The 24,878-nt window shown below is 40.3% G+C and overlaps 1 protein-coding gene across 6 annotated transcripts in view; it reads left to right on the forward strand.

Moving 5' to 3' along the window:
* The first annotated feature begins 459 nt into the window (after positions 1-459).
* lifr (LIF receptor subunit alpha) overlaps positions 460-24,878 on the forward strand; it is a 106,438-nt gene continuing 82,019 nt past the window's right edge. The window contains exons 1-2 of one of the 6 annotated variants that reach the window (XM_062972466.1): positions 460-602; positions 4,659-4,741. The gene's annotated coding sequence lies outside the window, so the exon portion shown is untranslated. Of the gene's footprint in view, positions 603-4,658; positions 4,742-8,017; positions 8,254-11,587; positions 11,888-24,878 lie in introns of those variants that run through there. The other 5 variants (XM_062972468.1, XM_062972470.1, XM_008116093.3 and 2 more) reach the window with 5 other exon arrangements.

Raw genomic sequence — 24,878 nt, forward strand, 5'->3', positions numbered from 1 at the left:
TGTGTGTGTGTGTGTGTGTGTGTGTGTGTGTGTATGTATATATATATATATACACACACACACACACACACACACACACACACCTACTCCCACAAATAAATAAATGATACATTTGAGATGAGAGATTGAAATGGGAACTTTCCCAAAAAGAGAGTAGCCATGATTTAGATTTCAGAAAAGGGAAAAGAACATGGGACTAGCACAGGGAATTCTCCTCCATTTGCTTAAATCCACACTATTTCTCATTAAGGAATCATTTCTGCAGATATCTTTCCAAAGAAAATGTTTTTATTTACTTGATGATTTCTAAGGAAATTCTGGAGGCAGGGCAGAAGGAGGGGGTTGGAACACTCCTTTTGATCATGCTGTCTATCCTATTGCAATCTTTGGCAGAACAAGGTGAACTTTGATGAACAAATTGATCCATGTCTCTTTAAAATGTTCACTTTAACCCTAGATCTCCCTGGAGATAAATGCGATCCCTCTGGACCTAGCCTGACAACCTTGGCTGTTTCCACTGATTCAACACCCCTGGGGCAGAAGCTGTTTCCTTGTGAATGAAGCACAACATATGTCAGATCCACCATCGGATTTGCTGAACTGTAAGTCTTCAAAATCTTTACTCTTTTCTTCAAAATGTTATTCAGTCCATCATCCATAGTTCTGAAAATGATTAGGTTATCGTGCTGCAAAAGAAGATGTGTATGCGTCATTACCAGCACATCTTAAGCACACACTTATCTTCAATGTTGCAATGTGGTTTAGCTGCAAAATATGCCCTTGTGTAACAATATTAAGCTTAGAAATAGTTCTTGCTCGTGGAAATGTTCAGACACAAACTACTGAATACAGATTGAGTATCCTTTAACCAGAATTCTGAAATACAAAATGCTCAAAAATCCAAAATTGTCCACATAATGACAGCTTAGCTTTCTGGTGGTTCAACAGACACAAACATTGTTTCATGGACAAAATTATTTAGAATATTGTGTGTATAAAATTCCCTTTGAGCTATGTGTATAAGATATATATGTGACATATATAAATGTTGTGCCTAGACTTGATATCCAGATATCTCTTTATGTTTATATATACTAATATAAATATCTCATTATGTATATGTAAGTATTCCAAAATACAAAAAAAAAAAAAATCCAAGTGCCAGCACAGATTGGATTAGGGATACTCAACCTGTATCACACTCATAGCACTATGTTTGTATCAAGCCTCCCCTTTTCTTTATTGCCTGTAACTGGAAAGAATTTAAATCTAAAAACCAAATTTTTCTAACCTGATGTTGACAGAAAAATTGTAAGCCCAACGGATATAGCAACAGTGTATCCTCCGGTTGTTTTCAACCCTACCCTTCCGGGATTAATTTACATTCTTAATAATCTTCAAAGTCAAGGTACCTGATTGAAAAAAAAAATCAGTGAAACCATACAACCCACCAAAGAGATAGAAAAGGGGCAGAAAGTGATCATTAACAGGTTTTCCAGTGTGATCTTGGGATACCAACACAAGCCCAAGTGTACTCCATATTGGCTTCAACACGCATTGGTCTCCCACAATTCAAGGAAATCATGCAACTTCTTCCATATATTAAAAAGAAGGCATGCAACGTTGAAGTCAGCAGGCATAGGATCAAGGCCCCATCTACACTGACCATTTAATGTAGTTCAAAGCTATATTCAAACTGTGGCAGCCAGACTAACTCCTACCTCCAAAAAAGCCCATAATGCCCATCAGTGATTTGTAGTTTCTGTAATCACATCTGATCTTCAAACGGTTTCCAGGATTTCCTGTGTAATCATCTGCACAGTGAAATTACTTTCCTTAGTACCAGAATTGTTTTTCCATGTCAGGATTGACTTGAGAAATTGCAAGTCACTTCTGATATGAGAGAATTGGCCATCTGCAAGGACGTTGCCCAGGGGATGCCCAGATGTTTTGATGTTTACCATCCTTGTGGAGGCTTCTCTCATGTCCCCTCATGTGGAGTTGGAGCTGACAGAGGGAGCTCATCCATGCTTTCCCCAGATTCAAACTGGCAACCTTCAGGTCAGTAACCCAACCTTCAGGTTAGCAGTCCTGTCAGCACAAGGGTTTACCCATTGCACCATTGGGGGCTCCAATTTCCATATATAATGCAGACTGAAGCTGCATTATATATGGTCAGTGTAAATGAGGTCTAAATTCAATACATAGGATCATGAATAAGATATTCCATTGAAAAATAGTTCTGTGAAAGCCCAGTGGGAATGGATGGAGTAAAATGGTTTTGTTAGGGTACAGCATTGGGACAGAAATCCAGAGCCCTACTAATGACCAAGGTGTTGACATAAACTCTTTTGGTGCAAGTGAAGCAATGTACCCTGCCTGCTTCCTCTTGAGGGAATCCCCGCACTGACTAAAGGGAATTGAACAAAAGCAACCTGGGTTTGCAGTAAATTTTCATTTCCATGGGCTTAAGCACAAGGACTTTCCAAGGGATCGGGCCCTTTGTGTCTTTAAAATGCTCACAGGAAACAGAGAAGTCAGCACACAACAGGATTTGTTACTGAAGAATAGGTTTCCCATATCCTTCATTATCTCGAGGAAAGGAGGCACCAAGTAGAAACTGCGGAAATGGGAAACAATTACGGTCAGGAAAGGTCTCACACCATGAAAGCATCCGCTTGCCTCTCCTCCCCTGTTCCAAATAAATTTTAAGCCCACATGCCTAAGCAAAGACAAAATGTCTCCTGGGAATTCTCTAGGGAATGAAAAATACCCCTGCTTCTCACTTTCACCTGAAATGAGACCAAAACTTTTCTCTGACTCTCAAAGCCGTTTACTCTTAATGTACTCTTAACACGTTCTAAGATTCTAAGCCAAGTGGGTCCATCTTAGACCTCCTACTGCAAAACAGGGCTAAGTATAACATTTTGACTCAATCTTTTCTCTTTATTATGGCTGACCACATGGAATGGATAACAAGTCTTCGGTACAGGCCATCATGCTGAATGGATGTTTAGCAGGTGCAGCTTTCTTATTCCTAAGTATCTAGCTGCAATGTCCACAAATCCATTTTCGGAATTAGGGTAGATTGGTGATGGATTAAAGCTGTCAAGTTTAGGTCTGAGTCAGCCTATCTTGAAGGAATGCAGAGTAGAGTCTAGACCAGGCTTGTGCAAACTTCAGCCCTTCAAGTGTTTTGGACTTCAACTTTTATAATTCTGTTAGGAATTGTGGGAGTTGAAGTCCAAAACGCCTAGAGGGCTGAAGTTTGCCCATGCCTGGTCTAGACTTTATGGCACGAAGGAGACAAGCCAGGTAGTGTTGAATCAGCACCATTCCTATTGCACAGCACTGTGCAATCCCGTTGCTAGTCTGCCTCCTCCCCGTGATTAACTTGCCCCCCATTATTGATGTACAAAGCCCATCAATAACTGCAAATCCCACCATATTCCTGTCACTTACTTGGTGCAATAAGGCCATTTCACTGGCACTGGCATACTGGCACTGAAATTATGTCCTCCTCTCCATCCACTCTCCCTCTGTCATTGTTCCCAAGCCACACTTTTTTTTAATGTTAGCTTGTATTTTAGTTTTGTATTAACAATACTTGTAATTGTAAAATTGCTTTAAAATTTAAAAAATGAGCAGTGAGAGTACAGTAAGAGGACTGGTGGACACAAATTGGCACAGTTATGTAAAGGCAGAGACATGAAATAGCAATCACTTTGATATGCAGTTGCTTTCAGTGATCACAGGACTGCATGGAAAAGCATCACCATGCCATATGGTCCTTCATAGTCAGAAAGTCTTAGAGACCTCTAGACAGACAGGACTGGGAAAGACTCGTTCTTGAAACACCAGGTAGGTGCTGCCACTCAGAAAATCTATCTATGGCATAGAAAAGTCAAAATATGTTTATTTGTATGTATGTGCGATCCACAAAGACTCCTACATGGTTTGGTGGACCTGAACCAAACTTTGTATGCATACACGTCATAATCCAATGCAAAAACAAAACAAAAACAAAAACAAAAAACCAAGGGGTTTTTTTTTGGGGGGGGGGTGATAAGGGATGATGGGAGATGTCATCCAACCACATCCAGAGAACTGCATGAATCCCACCCATGATGGTTCTGGACCAAACTTGACCCATCGTAGCCCACTCAAAATACCTAACCTAAGCAATGCCAGGTACATAAGTGAATACCCTTATATAGCACTAATGTATAAGTCTAGAAATGCTAGTCAAAAATCAAGGCAAAAAAAACCTGAGTCAAGTTATCCATGGGTCAATGTGAATATTTAACAGTAAAAGAACTATCACCTTTTCTGCATAGAGTCGCAAAAGGCATGTGCTTAGTCTATCCTGGGAAAACCTAAAAGAAGCACCAACTCCCTCTACCTTTTCTGACATGGTGCTACTTCTGGCTTTTTTTTTAATGCCTTGGTGGAGAAATGGCAACAGAGTCCAGGGGAAGTTGACTCTCTAAACTGGCATTGCGGTTTTCTCCTCTCAACAGAAGAACCCTTGACTTATCCATGGATTGAATAAAATCCATAATTTTCGCCTCAAAACTTGGCCTTGACTTATACATGAGGTTGACTTGTACATGACTATATACAGTACTGAACTTGTGGGATGTGGTCTCTATTTTCAGGGTAGCTGCTGGATGCTTTCTGAATTTTTGTTTCCTTTCTGGAAAGGACAACCTCTCTCATCTCCAATTGCCAAGAGGAAAGTGTGAGTTGCAATCCCATCCGTCTGCAACCTTCTGTATATCATTTGTATCTCTCATAGTCAGAATATGTTTTTTATTGTCCAAGTGCTCTGTGGCAGGCAAACCTGCAATTATCTCAGGCTTAAGATAAAGTGCTGAGTCTTTCTCCCCACACCCTTTGTATGGCTCAAGGCAAAAGACAGCACTCACAGACCAGTTCGCTTTCATTGTGGTAGCTGGGTGGTTTTATGATAGGAGAGGTGGGATAATAAAGACAGGATACAAAGGGGAGAATAATGGGTGAGCTTATTTGTTAAAGCTCATGCAAGCAGAATGGTATAGATAAGCAGAACCTTGTCATTTGGGCTGTCCCTTTTGGCATCAGAAGACCTTTGCATTGTCTTCTCTATTCTATGCATCACAAGCCTTTCTCTACAACAAAACCACCCTGCTTGATATTGCTCTGGAATCTAGGAACTGGAGTAATGGTTTAAAGTACAGGAAAGGAGATGCCACTTCAACATTAAGAAGAACTGTTCAACAGTGGAACTCTTTGCCTCAGACTGTAGTGGAAGCTCCTTCCTTGGAGGCTTTTAAACAGAGGCTGGATGACCATCTGTTTTGATTGTGCTTTTCTTGCATAGCAGGGGGTTAGACTAGATGGACTATGTATATGTTCTCTTCCAACTCTATGATTCTATATTATCTCGAGACTTGGCACTGGAATTACATTAAGTCATATACAAAGGTCTTAAATGTGTCCTCCAAGAACTGTATTTGAATAAGGATTACTGTACGTTATACAAAACACAGTACAGGTATGCCATGTTAATAAAATAGAGCTATTTGAGTCTCCTTGTGGATTAATAAATAAACATATTAATAGTAATGATGATGATGATGATGATGATGATGATACCAGCCAGTACTTCTTGAAAATACAGTTTGATAGCAAAGGCATTTTGATCCTGATGCCTGTGTAATTGAAATAACTGGGCCCCCTTAGCCTTTTGTTAATCCTCTTCTGTAGAGAAATGTACAGTTACAGCAAAGGGTGACGAGAGAAGAAAGAAATGTGGTGCACTTTGCCTTGAAATGTCTGTGTTTACTCCATTCCAGAATACTCATTTTCAGGGCAACGAACTTGTGCTTGAACCACTTCAAGATGTTTGTGATTGTGCTAAGAGTCCTTTGGCACTTAAGGCTACATTCTTATTAGAGATTCAATGCAGTTTGACATGGCTAGGGGATCATAGGAAATGTAGTTTGGTGAAGCACCAGCCCCTTTTGGCAGAAAAGGCCAAAGACTTTGTAAAACTACACCTCCCAGCATTGAGCCATGTAATGTGCACAAAGGACACAAAAGCAGATTTCTTAGTTTGTGACTATGCCTGATTGTATATTTCTATGAGGTTCCTTTTAATTTAGTTCAGTTTCAATTAAACTATTACAGGAATTTTAGCATGTTTATTTGTGTTGTCGAAGGCTTTCATGGCTGGAATCGCTGGATTGCTGTGCATTTTCCAGGCTGTATGGCCATGTTCCAGAGCAAGATGACAGATCTCATCACACTAGAGTTTGGCTCCACTTTAAATCCACTTTAGGGAGGGACCTTTAAACAACTCAGTCAGACAGATCCTGGGTCCCACCAAACTACAGGAGGCAGAAACTGGATTTAACGTGGATCCATGCGCTAGTGAAGACATGGGCAAACTTCACCCCTCCAGGTGTTTTGGACTTCAACTCCTACAATTCCTAACAGCCTACCGGCTTTGTTTCAAGCACATCTGGTGGGAATGAGGGAGAGGACTTTCTCGGTGGTGGCCCCTCAGCTCTGGAACTCTCTCCCCAGGGAGATCAGACTGGCACCTTCCCTGTCCAGCTTCTGCAAAGACCTATAAATGTAGATGTTCCATAGAATCATAGAATAGTAGAGTTGGAAGAGACCTCATGGGCCATCCAGTCCAACCCCCTGCTAAGAAGCAGGAAATCGCATTCAAAGCACCCCCGACAGATGGCCATCCAGCCTCTGCTTAAAAGCCTCCAAAGAAGGAGCCTCCACCACGGCCCGGGTGAGAGAGTTCCACTGCCAAACAGCTCTCACAGTGAGGAAGTTCTTCCTGATGTTCAGGTGGAATCTCCTTTCCTGTAGTTTGAAGCCATTGTTCCGTGTCCTAGTCTGCAGGGCAGCAGAAAACAAGCTTGCTCCCTCCTCCCTATGACTTCCCTTCACGTATTTGTACATGGCTATCATGTCTCCTCTCAGCCTTCTCTTCTGCAGGCTAAACATGCCCAGCTCTTTAAGCCGCGCCTCATAGGGCTTGTTCTCCAGACCCTTAATCATTTTAGTCGCCCTCCTCTGGACGCTTTCCAATGTGCCTTTGAGTAAGTAGTCCCACCAGATACTCAATTTCTTACAAGACATTATCCGTTATTGTACTTTATCACTGCTCCGCACCTTTTAGATTTTTAGTGTTTTATTGAGTCTGCTCCTCCACCCGTATTCCTGGTCATGTGCAAACTATCTGCTAAATTCGTAAATACAGTAATTACTACATAGCATTAATGTGTAATGAACTACTTTTTCTGTCAAGTTTGTTGTATAACATGATGTTTTGGTGCTTAATTTGTAAAATCATAACCTATTCTGATGTCTAATAGGCTTTTTCTTAATCTCTCCTTATTATCCAACATATTCACTTATCCAACATTCTGCCGGCCCGTTTATGTTGGATAAGTGAGACTCTACTGTATGTTTTAATTTTATTGATCAGTGTTTTTAACTTATGTTGTTTGGGCTTGTTCCTCATGTGAGCCGCCCCGAGTCCCTTCGGGGAGATGGAGGCGGGATACAAAAATAAAGTTATTATATTGTATTATTATATGCCTGCTCTAGTGTGATGAGGCAGGAAGAAGAAATAAATACTGTGGATGGAAACCCTGTTCCTAAAAGAAGTATTCTCCTTCTTTCTCATGGAAGGGACAATGACACAAAATAAGGAAAGTACTTGTACACAGCCTACTAGATTGAGTTATCCATAATTAACGTCTGCACTAACTAACTAGCAAGGCATTCCTGGAGTGCATCTCCTCTGCAGCATGAATGCAGAATGACTCACAGCCTTGGCTCAATGCTAGTGGGAGACTGTTTTCCCAGCCACCCTGACAAAGAGCGCCGTCGCCTCCCCGAACTACAACTCCCAGCATCCCACAGCATTGAGTCGGGGCAGTCCTCCCTGGAGGGGTGCGAAACTGCGCCCATTCGACAGTGTAGACGCGCAGGCGGGCGGGCGGGAGAGGGAGACACAAGCAGGCGCTTGTTGCTCCTGGGCTCCTCCTCCTCACAGAGGCGGCCGCATTTTCCTTTCGGAAGCAGCAGAAGAGCAGCAGCAAGGCCTGGGACAAGGAGGAGTTTCCCTGGGCTTGGAGCCTCGCTGCCCTGCCTTCTTCTCTGGGCCAAGGAAGGCGTCGAGGCCCACCTGGCTTCGGAAAAGGCCATGGGCGCCGCGGGATGGAGGCGACGGGGGAGAAGGCGGTGAGGACGGGGAACTGGCGTGTGTTTCGGCTCTTTGTGTGTCGGAAGCATTGAGAGCTTGGGCTGTGTGTGTTTTCACAGCGGCGATGCCACTCCAGCTGGTCTTGGTTGTTGCGCCGCGGCATGTCATTTGTGGTGTTTTGGCAATGCTACAACTCCCAGGACCCCATAGCATTGATCCCAAGGGCAGCGAAAGTAGTCTCAGGCGATTAACCCGACAGTGTAAGTGCCTCCCAGACTGAGGATTCAAAGCACTCAAAGCCCAGGATCCTATAGGATGGAGCCAGGCTGTTGGAAGTGGAATCCTAGCACTCTTAACTTAGAGGCTTCTACACCAAGCATGGGCAAACTTGGGCCCTCCAGGGGTTTTGGACTTCAACTCCCACCATTCCCAACAGCCTCAGGCCCCTTCCTTTCCCCCCTCAGCCGCTTAAGCGGAAAGGAAAGGGCCTGAGGCTGTTAGGAGTGGTGGGAGTTGAAGTCCAAAACCCCTGGAGGGCTCAAGTGTGCTCATGCCTGTTCTATACTGTTAAAATTGGTCCAATTCAACTTTGACTGCCCTGGCTCCGTGCTATGGACTCCTGGGGTTGGTAGTTCAGCCCTGTTTGGCAGAAAAGATCCTATGAAGGTACACATTTCAGGAGCCCATGACCTTGAGTCATGGCAGTCTAAAGCGGTGCCAAACTGCATTCATTCTACCCTCATTGCAATCCTAAACCCACTGACCTCTTGCCTTGGACTCAAATCCAACTTTTCAAGAAAAACCTATTTAAAGAGGTTATGGATTCTCCTTTCGCTTTTATTTCATGGCATGGTGTGTATATTTCAATATTCCCTGAGATTTGCCTATAGAAAAAAAGCCCCCCCCCCCATTCTATTTTTCTTTTATGCCACTCTCCCCCCCCCCCCCCCCAAATGTATACATTCTTTAACAGCGAATACTCACTATGTTGCTGTAAGTTTTCCGGGCTGTCTGGCCATGGTCCAGAAGCATTCTCTCCTGATGTTTCACTCACATCTATGACAGGCATCCTCACAGGTTGTGAGATATATTGGAAACTAGGCAAAGGTGGTTTATATCTGTGGAATAATGTCCAGGGTGGGAGAAAGAACTCTTGGAGTTGGAGGCAAGTGTGAATGTTGCAATTAATCACCTTGAATAGCATTGAAAAGCTTCAAGGCCTGGCTGTTTCCTGCTTGGGAGAATCCTTTGTTGTGAGGTGTTAACTGGCCCTGATTGTTTCCTGTCTGGAATTCCCCCATTTTCAGAGTGTTGCTCTTTATTTACTGTCCTGATTTTAGACTTTTCTTAAATACTGGAAGCCAGATTTTGTTCATTTTCATGGTTTCCTCCTTTCTATTGAAATTGTCCACATGCTTGTGGATATCCATAGTTTTTCTAAGTAGTCTGGCATGGTGGTTGTTAGAGTGGTCCAGCATTTCTATGTTCTCAGATAATATGCTGTGTCCAGGTTGGTTCTATGATTATTATTCAAAGGTTAAGTAAATGTGTTTCTACTGGAGAATGCATGTTATAACAACGATGCAATCAGAACCAGGACCAAACTGATCTTATTAAAGACCCTAAACATTTTGTTGTCCTCAAATATGTCTCCCAGTAATTCAAAAATATAAACAATAATAAGCCGTAAAAGACCATTTTATTTTTGGAAACAAAATTTACTGTACAATGTTAATTTTGCATAATTTAATTCTGTTTGTAAAGTTTTCTCCTACTTTTTAAAATTGCAGATGTCTTTTAGAGAGGGAGCCCCTTTTGGGGGAACAATGTTCAGTTTTGTACAATATGGTTCATGGAAAATCCGGCAATGGAAAAGTACTGTGGTATCCCTAGTTCCCTTGACGCCTTAAGCACCTGCTTATTTGGCTTAGATGAGAATCACAATTCCATTATAAATTGCAATTTTGTCTTGGGTGTTGAAAGTGTGCCTCTACTACAGCAAACATGAGCAAACTTTGCCCTCCACGTGTTTTGGACTTCAACTCTCACAATTCCTACCAGCCTACCAGCTGAAGTTTGCTCATGGTTACGTTACAGCCATGCACAGTAGCAAATCTCTCTTGTAATTTGGCAAAAACTTCTGCATTTTAAGAATCTTTAATCCTGCTCAGGACGGATACATCCTGTATTTTCCTGGAGGAACAAGTAACTTTTCCTGCCCACCCACTCAGATTTAATGCTGCTCCGCCCACTCAAGGACTTGGCAGAAGAAGAGGGACAGAGACAGCCCATCCAAACCTTTTCACCCCCCTTTACTGGCCCTAAATGTCAAGCAGCTGAAACCTTGGCACTGATGCCTCTTTGACGGTTGCCACTAGGCTGGGAGAAGGACAAACCGTCCCCACATCTCATAATTCACCCCAATGTGGCCTATGGGTACTAATCTGATTCCCTGAAATCTATATGTTTGAGCTGAGAGGAGGGAGACAGATTACTTCTGAAGTTTAAAAAATAAGAATGGGTGGAAAGGTTTTTGGGGTCGAGAGCAAAGATTAAAACTCAATTAAAATACACATTTTGGGTAATTTTAACTATTTAAAAAATCAAATGTTTTACATAAACAACACAAAGAAAGAAAATAACAATATTTATACATACATGAAGATAAACATACTTGAACAGCAATTACATAACTAACCACCCAATTCCTCTTATCAATGTACATGTAACTCTGAAATACAAACATATATACTTTACATAAATTAGTTTTAAAAAGGAACCCTTGGTGGCACAGTGGGTTAAACCCTTGTGCTGGCAGGACTGATAGCGAAGGTTGGGTTGCTGACCTGAAGGTTGCCAGTTCGAATCCAACCCAGGGAGAGCGCTGATGAGCTCCCTCTATCAGCTCCAGCTCCATGCGGGAGCATGAGAAAAGCCTCCCATAAGGATAGTAAAAACATCTGGGTGTCCCCTGGGCAACGTCCTTGCAGACAGCCAATTCTCTCTCACCAGAAGCAACTTGTAGTTCTCAAGTTTCTCCTGACACAAAAAAAGGTTTTAAAAGATGATTCCCTACTTCCCTGTTTCTCTATGGTTTAACATTCTAACTTATATCAAGTAAGCTATTATGCTTGTTTTGCAGTAACAAATGAATATTGCATCAGTGTATTTATACATAAAGTCTTTCCCTTTCCCTCAGATATATATTGATAGAAAGGCTTCTATTCTTTAAGAATGTGTCGAATGATTTACCCTTCAACAAAATAGTTAACTTGTTCCTTTCCTTTAGTTCCCACGACTGTTCTGTCTTCTATTCTTCTGTAGTTGGTATGTAACATTGTTTCCCTTAAAACAATATTGGGGGAGTTTTTGAATGAGGTTAGTTGTGGGTTGCAGCTGGGCTGTGACACGTTTGCTGGGGGAGAAGGAGAAGGCGAAGAATGACTCAGGCCTTGCTCTTTTCCTCCCCCGGAGTCCCACCCCCCTTCCAGAAATCTGGAGGTGGTGTTGGCAGAACGTCCAGTGAAAGTGATCCCAGGGTTATTGCCAGTGTCATTTGGCTCCAGATTCAGAACTGATCCAGCCCAGTTTCTGGTTATCAGTGAGCCTTTTTTAAATGGTTTTAAAAAGCAAGCATTAGCCGATGGTGTCAGGATATTGAGGTCTTTGGAAGTAAGTTTTCTTAAGTTGTTTTCATTTTGACTGAGCATGATATAGAACTACAGAACCAAAGCATCTCGGAACAGATTTTGGGAGAACAAATGTTTTCCAGATTGTAACTTCCAGGATACCCCTGGATTAGTGGATTCTAGGAGATATGGTAAAAAAAAAATCTTCTAGTCTGACATTTCATGTCTTATGCAGAATGTAGCCAAAAATAAATGTCACTCATGTAGGAAAGAATATTGATATGAATTCCCAGTGCATGCGAGTTTTACCTTTATGTTGTTTAGCAAAGGATTTTATTTGTCATAGGTTTCACTAAAATTCTGGTGTGGAGAGTCAGCCAAGGGATTTTGAACTGTCAAAATGATTTCTTTCCAAATCCTAAAAACAAAGTGAAAGGGAAGCACTTGATAGTCACAAGAGAAAAAGAAATGTTTCTCAAAGAATGATTTTGCCCCAGGTATTTTGGAACTATAATTCTTTCTTCCAGTGGCTTCTAAAAGCAAAAGAAGACACATGAAACAATAAACTCAGAAATATAAAACATTGAATACATTTGTAAGAAAAATAAGATTATATCCAAATGTTTTCTTAGAATTCAGACAAATGCATATGGTGCATAAAACTTTTATGAACATAGTATGAACATAGTATGCCTTGGCTATACAATTTCACCAAAACTATATGATATTTGCTGGGGTTTGGTTCCAGGTCCTCTGTGGATACACCATCCATGGATTCTCAAGACCCACTGCATAGTGTATACAATGATGTAGTAAAACAGTGTCCCTTATATAAAATGTCAAAATCAAGGTTCTACTTTTTGATTTAAAAAAATTATAAATCTGTGGATGAAGAGTATGTGTATAGAGTGAGCTGACTATGATATATCCCTATGATTGAAGGCAAAACTGCTTTGAAAAAAATAGGAACCTCTTAATCTATAACCCACAAATGTATAAATCAGTTTCGAATTAGTATTTTCACATATCCTCTTTTGTTTCTAGGAGGCATTACAAAGAGGAATATTTCTGAAATATAGTGGGCATGATATGTATGTTAAACTATTTGAAAACAAATTTTCCTCTATTTCAGTGGTTCTTAACCTGTGGGTCCCCAGATATTTTGGCCTTCAACTCCCGGAAATCCTAATAGCTGGCAAGCTGGCTGGGATTTCTGGGAGTTGTGAGCCTAAACACTTGGGGACCCGCAGGTTGAGAACCGCTGCTCTATTTCATGATCTAAGTGCTGAAAACGACATTCTCTCCGTAAGGTCAACCTCACATAAGACACCAAAAGCACCTGGAAGTTTGTCTTGCAAATCTAGCCATATGTGTGAATATTTTTAATTGGGGAGAAAATGTGGAAGAGAGCTGAATGCACTTTTAGCAAATTTAGGTATTAGAATCAAATTTAACATGAAGAAAATTGGAGTTGGAGTGAGAGACAATCATTTATTTTGTTAAAATTGTCTTTGTCATTAGTATTCCTTCAAGAGATGTTTGTTTATTTAACAGTTACTTTGCTATACCCATCTTAGAAGACTTCATGAAGGCATGGCCAGCCTTACTTTTAGGCAAAGTAGAGTGGGTTGTTGTATGTTTTCCGGGCTATATGGCCATGTTCCAGAAGTATTCTCTCATGATGTTTCGCCCATATCTATGGCAGGCATCCTCAAAGGTTGTGAGGTATGGAGTGGAGTGGTTTTCTGAGATGGCAGATGCAGGGCATTGTTCCAATGGAGGCCATTCACCTATTTTGGAAGAAAGAGCTGTGGGTCAGGCACTGTGCTTTGCACCCCCTAACTTGCGATTCTCAAGGTGGTGGAAGATTTAGCCTCATCACCAGTGGCAATGATTCATCTTCCAGTGAAGCCGCCCTAGTCTGTAATGTGTGGAGAGGACTACTTTGGCAGCTTCCTGCAGAAAGAAGTCTTACAATGGCTCTGGATGAAAGATTTTTGGAAAGCACGTAAAGTCATCTGCTATCTGTTTTCCCCCCTCAAAACAAAGTCGTAGTAGATTTGCATGCAACCTTTGCCTCTAGGTGGATGGGAAAATACCTCCAGTTATAAGTCTTTATTTTTGAGGTGTTCTAAACAAAACCAATGTGATATTAGCTTAGGGACCACATCCACATGCATGCAGTCTGTTTCTTCTTTGGATACTCTCTCCATTTACCCCTCCAGCATGGGAAAAATGGTGTGTATGAATATCTCTGAGGGAATGAAGAATGTTCTCAGTTTCTTCCTCCAAAGAGTTTCATGATAATTAGAAACTTCTTTGGATTTTCTTCCACAGAGATCTTGATATGGATGCATGTTTTATCAGTACTATCAGCAACAGCAAATAGGTGATCTGTATGAAATCACCAAGGGACAAATTTGGTGATGATAAGTGTAGAGAGTAAATCATCAGTGATTGGGTAGTGGATAGAGGAGAGATGTGCACACAAGATGTATACTGTTTTACTAGATTATGTTATGCTACATACTGGGCAGTAAGTCCCATTGGTATGCAGATAGTTGTGCTGTTAAGGACCAAGTTTTTGTTGCTGCTGCTGTTGATGACTTTCAAATCATTTCCCTATGAGAGACCTGCAAGCTGCCGATCATCAACAGTCCTGCTCAGGTCCTACAGACTCAGTGCCATTGCTCTTGACTGAGTCTATTCATCTGGAATGCTGTCTTTCTCCATTTCTTCTTATGATATTCCCAAAGTATAACAGCCCTCGGTTTGGTCATCTTGGCTCCTAGAGAGAATTTATGTGCTATTTCTTCTAGGATTCTTCACACACACACACACACACACACACACACATATATAAGCAGCCCATGGTCTCTGCAGGACTGTTCTCCAGTACCACATCTCAAATGAGTTAATTTAATTCCATTGTAATGTCTATATTTTCTGAACCCAGCTCTGTCCTGTGGTACTAGCAAGTGTTAAACAAGATCTTTCCTTAAGCACCAGAGCAAAGTACTTGCATATCAGTTCAGAATGTGCCAGCTTATATAACACTTTAGGAGATCTCTATAAATAACTGCAAATTAGGGGTAACAGTGATCCTGAAATTGCCTCCTGTTAATAATTCACTCAGTTGCAAGAAATGTAAAATAAAAGTTTGGGTTTATTTTGTTTTTAATCACCACTGGATTGAATAATACATTTTGTGGCCTTCAGTTTTCCACAAAGGAGGCACGAACAACATGCAAATAAATATCCTAACAACAACAATAATTTCAAATATAAAAGGAGTAGTTAAATGGAACCTAAAAGGATCCAAGTACAGAAAGTGTGTTGGGACCATGCTGCCTCCTCTCTGCTTAAAAGCAGGGAGTGGTTAGACTAGCCATTTCTCTCAAGGAGAAGCTGCTCCATAATGGAAAAACATTACCACCATCACATTATCTGTGAAGAAGAGAATGGATTGTGGAAGCAAAACATCCAGTAGGTTTGTTTGGGCTGAAACCAAAAGCAGAGATATATAAGCATGGATCCTTTTAGGTTCCATTTAACTACTCCTTTTATCTATTAATATTAAAATGTTACACAAGTGCTAAAATATTACAAAAGCAGTTAGAAACCAATTGGGTATTTAGGATTCATTAGACTTGGTTCAAAAATAGTGGATAAGGGAAGAAAATCTGTTTGGATACATTGCAGGTGCAAGATAGTACCAGCTTTCACATTGCTGGAATCTGTAGTTAATGGTTTCTCTCAATCTACAAAAAGTTTCACAGTGCCCTAAAACTGCTCATTGAAATTCCTTTCCCATAAAAAAAGCTCTGAGGGCCTTCAGATGCCTGGAGGGGAGAGATAAATATGGGATGCAGTGATTTCTTAGAAATATTCCTTTAAAATATAGCCCACAGCACTTGGTATTTGTTGATGTTCTCCCGTCTAAGTACTAACCAGAGCTGTCCCCACTAAGCTTCCAGAATCAGATAAGGACCTTATACTTTTAGGGTATTTAAACCAAAAACATCTGGAAGGCCATCACTGCCCAAATGTACTATAGATCAGCGAAAGTGTTGGTTCATGTCTCATTGAGCCACCAGTTGCTGATCCTTGATGAGTTCCTGGAAAGAAACAGTTATAGCCAAATATAGTGGCTGTCCCTCGCATGTTGGGCACCCTGGAAGAAAATAACTACAGATCCCCCACCTCTGATAACACCGTCATAGGCAATTTAAATATAAAATCCAGCATGCTGAATTCCATCTGGAAATAGTCTATATGTAGGTTTCTTCTTGTTTCCATCCACCCCTAAGAATGCTGACTAGATGGGGAAAAAAATCAATATTGTAAATTAATGTAACTGTATTCTGTGGCTTCTCTATGCAAATAAATGAAATAGGGTTTCAATAGTGTAGCATTTTGGATGCTTACTTCCTGCTTATGTTCTTTTATACATATGTATAAACATAGCCCTAAAATTTGCCTCAGAGCCAATGGTTATTTTTTCTTCACTTTCCACAATTTCTCTTTGACCTGGGGGAAGGGAGCTGTTGTGTTTATATTGGATAGAATATTTCAGGGGTCCTCAAACTTTTTAAGCAGAGGGACGGTTCGGAATCCCTTAGACCAGTGGTTTTCAACCTGAGGTCCCCAGTTATTTTTGGCCTTCAACTCCCAGAAATCCTAACAGCTGGTAAACTGGCTGGGATTTCTGGGAGTTGTAGGCCAAAAACATCTGGGGACTCCAGGTTGAGAACCACTGGCATAGACTGTTTGGGGGGGGGACTATAGTTTGAAAATGTGAACAAATTCCTATGCACACTGAATATATCTTATTTGTAGTGCAAAAATTGAAATACCAATACAGTATTTAAAATGTAATGGCGCTCCATGCAGTCATGCCGGCCACATGACCTTGGAGGTGTCTACGGACAACGCCGGCTCTTCGGCTTAGAAATGGAGATGAGCACCAACCCCCAGAGTCAGACATGACTGGACTTAATGTCAGGGGAAACTTTTACCTTATTTAAAATAAAGAGCAATTTTAGCCACCATAAACTTACCAGCATTTCAGTGAGAAGTGTGGGCCTGCTTTTGGCTGATAAGACAGACAATTTAATTCAGATTGTTGTTGTGAATCTTCAAGTTGTTTCAGACTTAGAGAAACCCTGAGTCTCAAGTTTAGGGTGGGGGCTGGGTAAATGATTTTGGAGGGCTGCATTTGGACCGTGGGCCTTAGTTTGTGGACTCCTAGAATATTGGATCTTAACTGGAAAGACAGGTTCAAATTCTTTGTCATGAATCCCATGAACCTAAACCTAAACCCTGAGTCTCAAGTCACTCTCCTTCAGTCAACCTCAGAGAAAAGCAATGGCAAATGTCTTTGAAGAAATCTTGCCAAGAAAGCCCTGTGATAAGTTTGCCTTATGATCACCATAGGTTAGAAAATATTTGAAGGCACACAACAAAAACAAACCTTACCCAGTGTATGCCTTATTTGGACTATAATTCTGTGCTGCTTCCAGGTAATGATTGTAATTATAATCAAGTGTATTTAAAAGTAATCAGTTTGAAGAAAGCTGGCTTGATTTAGCTGAGAGAAAACTAACCTACCCTGAAAGTAAAGTTAAAAAGGGGCAGGACTTAAGGAACTCCATGTATAATTTCCATCACTCATCCCTTCCCCCTCGCCCCCAAAAAAACATTTTCTGATTAAACAGATTTTTTTTTCAAGGAGTGTAAACATCTGCTTACACTCTACAACCTGATTTTCTTTGTGCTTTTATACTGACTTAACAAACCCAAATTAATATGTTTGGAAATTAAATGCTTCTTATTAGTCTACTGGTGAATCAAACACTTTTGCCATGTATGCTTCAATTCTTTCAGTTAGTAATATGGATGAAGACACTCTTGAACTGCAGTTTCCATAAGTCCTTTGTAATTCTACACTTTAGAATTAATGCAGTTTAATATCACTTTAAAAGTCATGGCTCAATGTTACAGAATCATAAGAGTTGTAGCTTTACAAGGTTTTGAGCCTTCTCTGCGAGAGAGTAGTGGTGCCTCACAAAACTATAGTTCCTATGATTCCATAGCATTGAGTCATGGCAGTTGAAGTGGTGTCAGACTGCATTAATTCTACAGTATAGATGCACCCCTAGCCAGGATAACCAGTGGTGACAGATGATGCAAATTTCAGTCAACATCTGGAGAGCTGGAATCCAGCCTTCTAGTTCTGTGCAGTCTTGGGAGGCTGCTGGGATCATACCTTGACATGTAAATGGCGGGACTGTAGCCATCTACATTGGACACATGGCAGAACGTGGCATGTCCTTTTTAATGCCTGCTTAAATGGAAATACAGACTGGGCTAAAGGATAATAATTTTGTCTGGAATTCTGCTGGGGCACTATGCTAGAGTTGCACAATCAGTTGTGCTTTCTGGGATCACATACATGTGGTCCTTAGCGCAGCCAGATACTCTGTAAGGACACATAATTTATTTATTTATTTGCCATATTTATATTCTACCCTTCTCACCCCGAAGGGTACTCAGAGCAGCGCACATAAAGGCACAATTTGATACCATACAACACATATCCAGCAAATAAAACATATATATTAAAACAACTGCTAAAAACATTTCAACATTAAAATGATTAAAATCACATAATCCAGTATCGTAGTCCAGGCCGTTGCAGTTATCATTGCACCATTCCACATTCACATATTGCACTGGTGAACTAACCAAAAGCTTGGTCCCACATCCACGTCTTCAGATTTTTCCTAAAGGTCAGAAGGTACCTTTCTCTCCTCTGCATTGAGGTGGGGAGCTAGTAAATAGTTGTATAAAACATGTTCTCAAGGTTGTGACATCCATTGTGCATTTCATTGCAAAAGTGGGGAATCCATTGTTGCTTCACTGTTGTGTATTTATGCTTTGCTTAAAGTGTGTGGAATCTTGATGCAATTCTGGTTTATAGCAAAAAGGTAAGATGAAATCAGTATTTCTTTTTAACTTGTGAATGAATAGCTAAAGTAAGAATGCTTCTATTTAGGACCCCCCCCCCTCGCTCCCAGCCAATATATATGAATGGAATAACTTGTTTGTTGCTGATCCATGTACGTCTTTGCTAATGTTGCCCACTTTGACTTCTTTTTGTTATTTTAACATGCCCCAATATAGCTACAAACTAATTAGTGCAGACTGGTACAATACTTAAGGAATCTGAGGGTTTCCTTTAACATGGTGATGGCTTCAGTACAAATTAAAACCTGTGTTCTAGCAGTATTTCTTGTTCTAGTTGTGTATGCCTGAACTCTAGGAATATAAGAAATTGGTGCATGCGAAATTAGGGACAGTCTATCTTGTTTTGATATTGTCTATGTGACAGGTGAGAATGATACATCTAAGGAGAAGCCACATCTGGAGGCCCACATAATGCCACCAGCTCCAACCACATTTGGAGGCCAGCATAATCTCAAGTCTATACCAGTTGGAAGTGGTGGGCAGCCTTGGGCAGGGGTGTTTTCCAGCCCTTTGTTGATATGGTTAAGACGTAACTATTTTCATGTGAATGCTATGTTCTTGGTCATTCTATTTTTAAAATCATTTTTACTGCTGGCTCGTTTCCTTGGTTGTGTTGCGAGCTCCCTTATTGTTCTTTTGCAGAAAACAAGCAGGATATAAACTAGAATAGACATTTCTGCTCTGGCAATTGCAATATATCCACCCTTCTGTTTCTCTCAAACCTGGAAATTATTAATGGAATTTTCATCTATTTTTACATTGCAGAAAATGGCCCCAAAGCAAATCAGTTATAATTGTTCAAATTACCATTTGCCTTTACATGAAAAACAAATTTGAGGCTTATTTGTGTGGCTTTTATGGGCTTTGCACATCCTTATTTGTTCAACTGGGTTTTCTTGAAGTTTTACTATTTCCTGAAATGTAACAGATCAGTCTTCCTGAAGATTAAAGGTCGACGTAGGATTCTATCATCTCCAGTGAGCACATTATAATGACCCAATCCATCGGTGGGGCGCCAGGTTGTAGAAGGCAGAGGTAGACTGCCTGCCTATAAAACCTTTATGCCATAATAACATTTTTATGAGCAATATACCACCTGCATTTCAGTTAATGCCAATTCTTTCTATGGAGAACAATTGCAAATCTCCATGAAATATAATCCTAGAATAAAACAGTACTTTTAAATTCACAATTCACATGTTGGGAAAATGTACAAATGCACAATAATGCCAAATAAATGATTTGACATTATAAACCTTTAAATAGCTACCTTAAATAAAAATAAAAGGCTTAATCATTGCCCTAGAACAGATAGAAGTAAACATTGTAAGGAGTCCAGATGACATTGGGTTGCAATTTCTATCAAACCTATCAAGTATAGTGAGTGATGAGGAATGCTAGGAGTTGCAGTGGGAAGAAAGGCTGGATAGACCCACAAAATTCCTATCATTAAAGACAACTGATCTGCCTAAATTTGATCAGAGGGAAAGAATTCTAGAAATCCATGGCCTTATTTGAAAAAGTGTTGTTTTTTTTGTTGTTGAAGTCAACCTTAGGTACTATGGATCTATGTATCCACAGATACAACCATACAGGCCTTTAATGTATTCCCCCTCCCAATGCAAAATCTAAAAAGCAAACCTTGATGTTGCCATTTCATATAAGATATACCATTTTACAGTGTCATTATATTTGGGACTTGAACATCTTTGGGTTTCAGTCTCCACAGGAGGTCCTTGAATCAGATCCCATCAATGTAGTGTCTATAACAATACTCAGTGTAGTGTCCCATTGTGTTTATTGTAACCAGGTACCTGTCTAACTCTTGACATTTTCCTATTGGTGATGCTTTTCAATGCTTAGCAAAAAAGCAACCTTTTTAAAGTCTTCAAAAAGTTTTACAGATAGCATCATAATAATTTCTGTAAGGCTGCTGGAATTATCCCCAAATTGTGTGTGTGAGTGTGGTGGGGTTATTTGAGACATATGGCTTAGGCTACATGATGGGTAAGCGGGGGAGAGACTTGCATCTGTGTTGTTTCTACAGCTTTTTGGAAGACTTCAAATGGATATGACGCTGTCAACAGTTCCCTCATTTCTGTTGGAAAGTAAATGAAAGAGGAGAGGGCTGCAGTTGCTGCTTTGTCTCTTTGTTGTTGCTACTCACCCTCTCCTTCACCTGTTTGCTCCCAAGAGTCAGACAGTTCAAGGAGTTGACAGTGGCTCCTTGTCTGAGGCACAGATCTTGGCAGGAGCATGTCATTGCCAACACTGATCTGAATGGAGGAAATTCCACCTCACTGCTGACTCATATTGCCAAAATGATAGCCTCCCACTCCCTAGCAAAAGGGTTTATTTGACTGCAATGGTCCTTTTTATGGATTTGTTCTGCATGTGGATTATTTTTTTAGAAAAAAAAATCTAAGTGTTTAACTAACTGTTATTGCTTGCCATAACATAGCATATTGTATAACAACGTTGTTACTGAAATGGCTGCTTTAAAGCACCCAGTGATGATTGGTACAATGTGCTGAATTGTTTGTCTACAGGGCTGACCATGTCAATCTAATAGCTTTGTCTGTGCCACTGCAGTGGAGACAACTAAATAAACATTCTGGGATAGGAAATAAAGGTAATACTGGGGTTGTCTGGTTAGCGACTGTTACATGAAAACATTTTCAGTGACATGTTATTAAGTTACCTCTATGTTACAGAGATCTTGGTTTATTTTCCAAGGCTACCTACTGAACTGGATGGTAGATAACAGTTTGAACGCAAATCTATATTTACTATTTTCTGTCCAACTAACTGCAGTTAACAGAGAATAATGAAAACAGCACTTAATTTTCCCTTGTCTGCAAATGTTAGTTTGTGAATTTGTTGTTACTGAATGCTTGCAAATCATGTCCAATTTATTGTGCACACATTGAGTTTTGGTGGTAGGATTTTTAAGGGGGTTTGCCATTATCTTTCTGTGAAGCCAAGATTGTGTGTCTTCTCCATGATCACCCAGTGACTTGCAGACCAACAACAGTTGGAGGGCCAAAAGTCCCCCTATACGTTTGTTAGATAGAGAAAGGCATTATGTTCCTAGCTCCTCTCCACTACATTTTGTAAGATACATTCTGCAATCAGTATATTGCTTTAAGTAAGTAGCTGTATGGTTTCTTTTTAACAGGGACCAAATATGTGCAAGACAAGATGCAAAGCAACCAAGTAATATTCCCTACCATGAGCTGTTTGGACTTGAACTAAAGTTGAATTAGTACAACAAATAAATGTCTAGAACAGTGGTTCTCAACCTGGGGTGCCCAGATGTTTTTGGCCTTCAACTCCCAGAAATCCTAACAGCTGGTAAACTGGCTGGGATTTTTGGAGTCGTAGGCCAAAAACATCTGGGGACCCCAAGTTGAGAACCACTGGTCTAGAGCATTGCTTAGTTGACTTGGTGATTGCATGCCAACAATGAAAGACATGTTATGCTATGTACAAAAGCTAACTGTTCATTTTTAGGGTTCTCTACCATGCTTGAGGATGGCAGGCCAGAGGTAAAACCCAGGTTTTATGGCACACTTAGCTCTTTCCTCAAATAGAAGGGAAAGTCCAGAGGTATTGAAACAAATAGGTGGAGGAGGCATCCACTACCTGAGAGAGTCAACATTGGTCTGCTTAATAGAAGAGACAGTCTTCAATCCATGGCCACATTCTGTCTACAGAAAGAAAGGAAAAAGCAGATGTTACATATTCAAATCTGGTCAGCTTGGTAGCTTCCTCAGCTTTCAGGTACTACATCATCACTATAATTAATCAACAGAGATTATGAAGAAAATGACATTGAAAGAGTAGTATACAGGGTGGTGCAGGTGATGTGATATATATCCATCACTGTCACCATTTAGTTGTGGCCTCGTGGTGGCACACACACAAACAGAGACAAGTTTGTTACTTGTATCATTTGGAGTTACATATGGGTCCAAAATTTTGGATTAATTTATTAATTTAGTACTTGTTTTAATTTCATTTTTTGTTGGGTGACACAACCTGCCCATAAAGAGCCACCCAAGACACCAGAGTTCCTGGAAATGTGTTCTGGGCATCCGCCTCTGGCATTAGGTGTTCTTGTCTTTGGGGTGCTATTTTGCTTGGTATTGAAAGGATGCAGAAAGACATGTCCAACATTGGATTTATGCTACTTTTAAGATACATTGAGTATAGTCCTAGGGAAATGTAATCAGAAACAAGTTGCATGAAGATTTCATTCTCTTCCTATATTTTTACCACTGACTGATCAGATTAGAATAAATCATGCCAGTAGTCCCTTGATTTCTTTCCATACAAATGATTTTATTTTAGCATGCTGTTAAGTTTCTTTGGATGTCCTGAGGTTGGGGGGTGGGGGAGGCAGGCAGTTTACCCTCCAGAATCACCATGACAATCTTGCTTAATATGGACTTTTAACCTTGTTGAAAAGCTGATGTTGTTGCCAGAGGGCAGAAATTTGGGAGTTACTCATTGTTGGATTAAAAATAATCTTTTCTGTGGTAGGAGAGGAGGAGGAAAGAATTCCAACACCCGCTTTATTATGCAGTGAGTTATAAAATAATCTTGAAACTAGGAAGCTCAGCAGGACTGTTTCTAATGTTTTAGTACCAAAGCCAAAAATAGATCTTCTTCCCCCAAAATAAAGAAATTTGGGGGAAAACTTTAGTGATTGTAGCAAGAGGCATTGTAGCCAGCCCCTGAGGTCTGTAGCTGACTTCAGAGCTGTAAAGGAGTAGAATAATAACCACTTTTGTTTCTGGGAGCCTGGGAATCGTTCTCCCCGCAGTCTGCTGCTTCAGTATTTCTCCTTCCCAGAATTTTTGGTATGAAAAGAACACACAGTTGGCATATGAAGAGCTTAGCTCTGCAGATACTAAATGCAGTTGTGTTCTCACAGAAATCCATGCTTTCTCTTTGCCTCTGGCCAAGGTTATAGTGCTGCCAAAGTACAAAAAGAAAGAGGTAAATTATGACTAATCTTACTGAAATGTACAACACATCCTGTAAAGGTATTTATGTACTAGTGCATTTGGTATAATAATTGTAACAATTATATAATTATATATTTCCACTCCTTATAACTGAATATGTCTGTTTGCCTATATTTTCTGGTTTTATCCTTTTTATGCATTCTATTTAATTCTGTTTAATATTATAAATATCAAATTGCCATAATATTATAATGCTATAATAGTATCATAAATACTATTTATATTTCTTTATCGGTTACCTTCCTGATGCAGGAAATTCTTAACATTCTGAGATACACCAACATTGTAGATTTTTATAGCTTTATTTTTATAGCTTAAAAAAATACTGTTTTAAGGTCCATTTCATGCTGTATAGTAAGACAGTGTCAATGTGATGATAAATTAACTCTGGGTTTTAGTCTGAAATGTAATGGAGCATTTTTCTGCTTATCTCTATCCCCAAAATAGCTTCGACTCAAAGCTATTTTGAAGGGGTTTTTTTGTTCCATGCTACATTTTTGGGACTGCTGGCATCGTATTCATAACTAAAAGAAAAATAACTGTATCTTGATGTGGATTTTTAAAACTGTAGTCAAAAATGTTTAGGCTTAAATTTTTTAGAATAAGTAGTAAAGGTTTCCCATTGACATTAAGTCTAGTTGTCTCCGACTTTGGGTGTTGGTGCTCAATCATCTCCATTTCTAAGCTGAAGAGCCAGCGCTGTCCATAGACACCGCCTAGTTCATGTGGCTTGCATGACTGCATGGAGCGCCATTACCTTCCCGCCGAAGTGGTACCTATTGATCTGCTCAAATTTGCATGTTTTCGAACTGCTAGGTTGGCAAAAGCTGGGACTAACAATGGGAGCTCACCCTGTCTGCAGATTCGAACCACTGACCTTCCAATCAGCAAGTTTTGCATCAGCAAGTGCTGCACCATCTCGGCTCCTTTAGAATAAGTGAATGATATTAAATAATTTAATATTAAAAGCAC

The sequence above is a fragment of the Anolis carolinensis genome, chromosome 2 (assembly GCF_035594765.1).
Source record: "Anolis carolinensis isolate JA03-04 chromosome 2, rAnoCar3.1.pri, whole genome shotgun sequence".
NCBI lineage: Eukaryota > Metazoa > Chordata > Lepidosauria > Squamata > Dactyloidae > Anolis > Anolis carolinensis.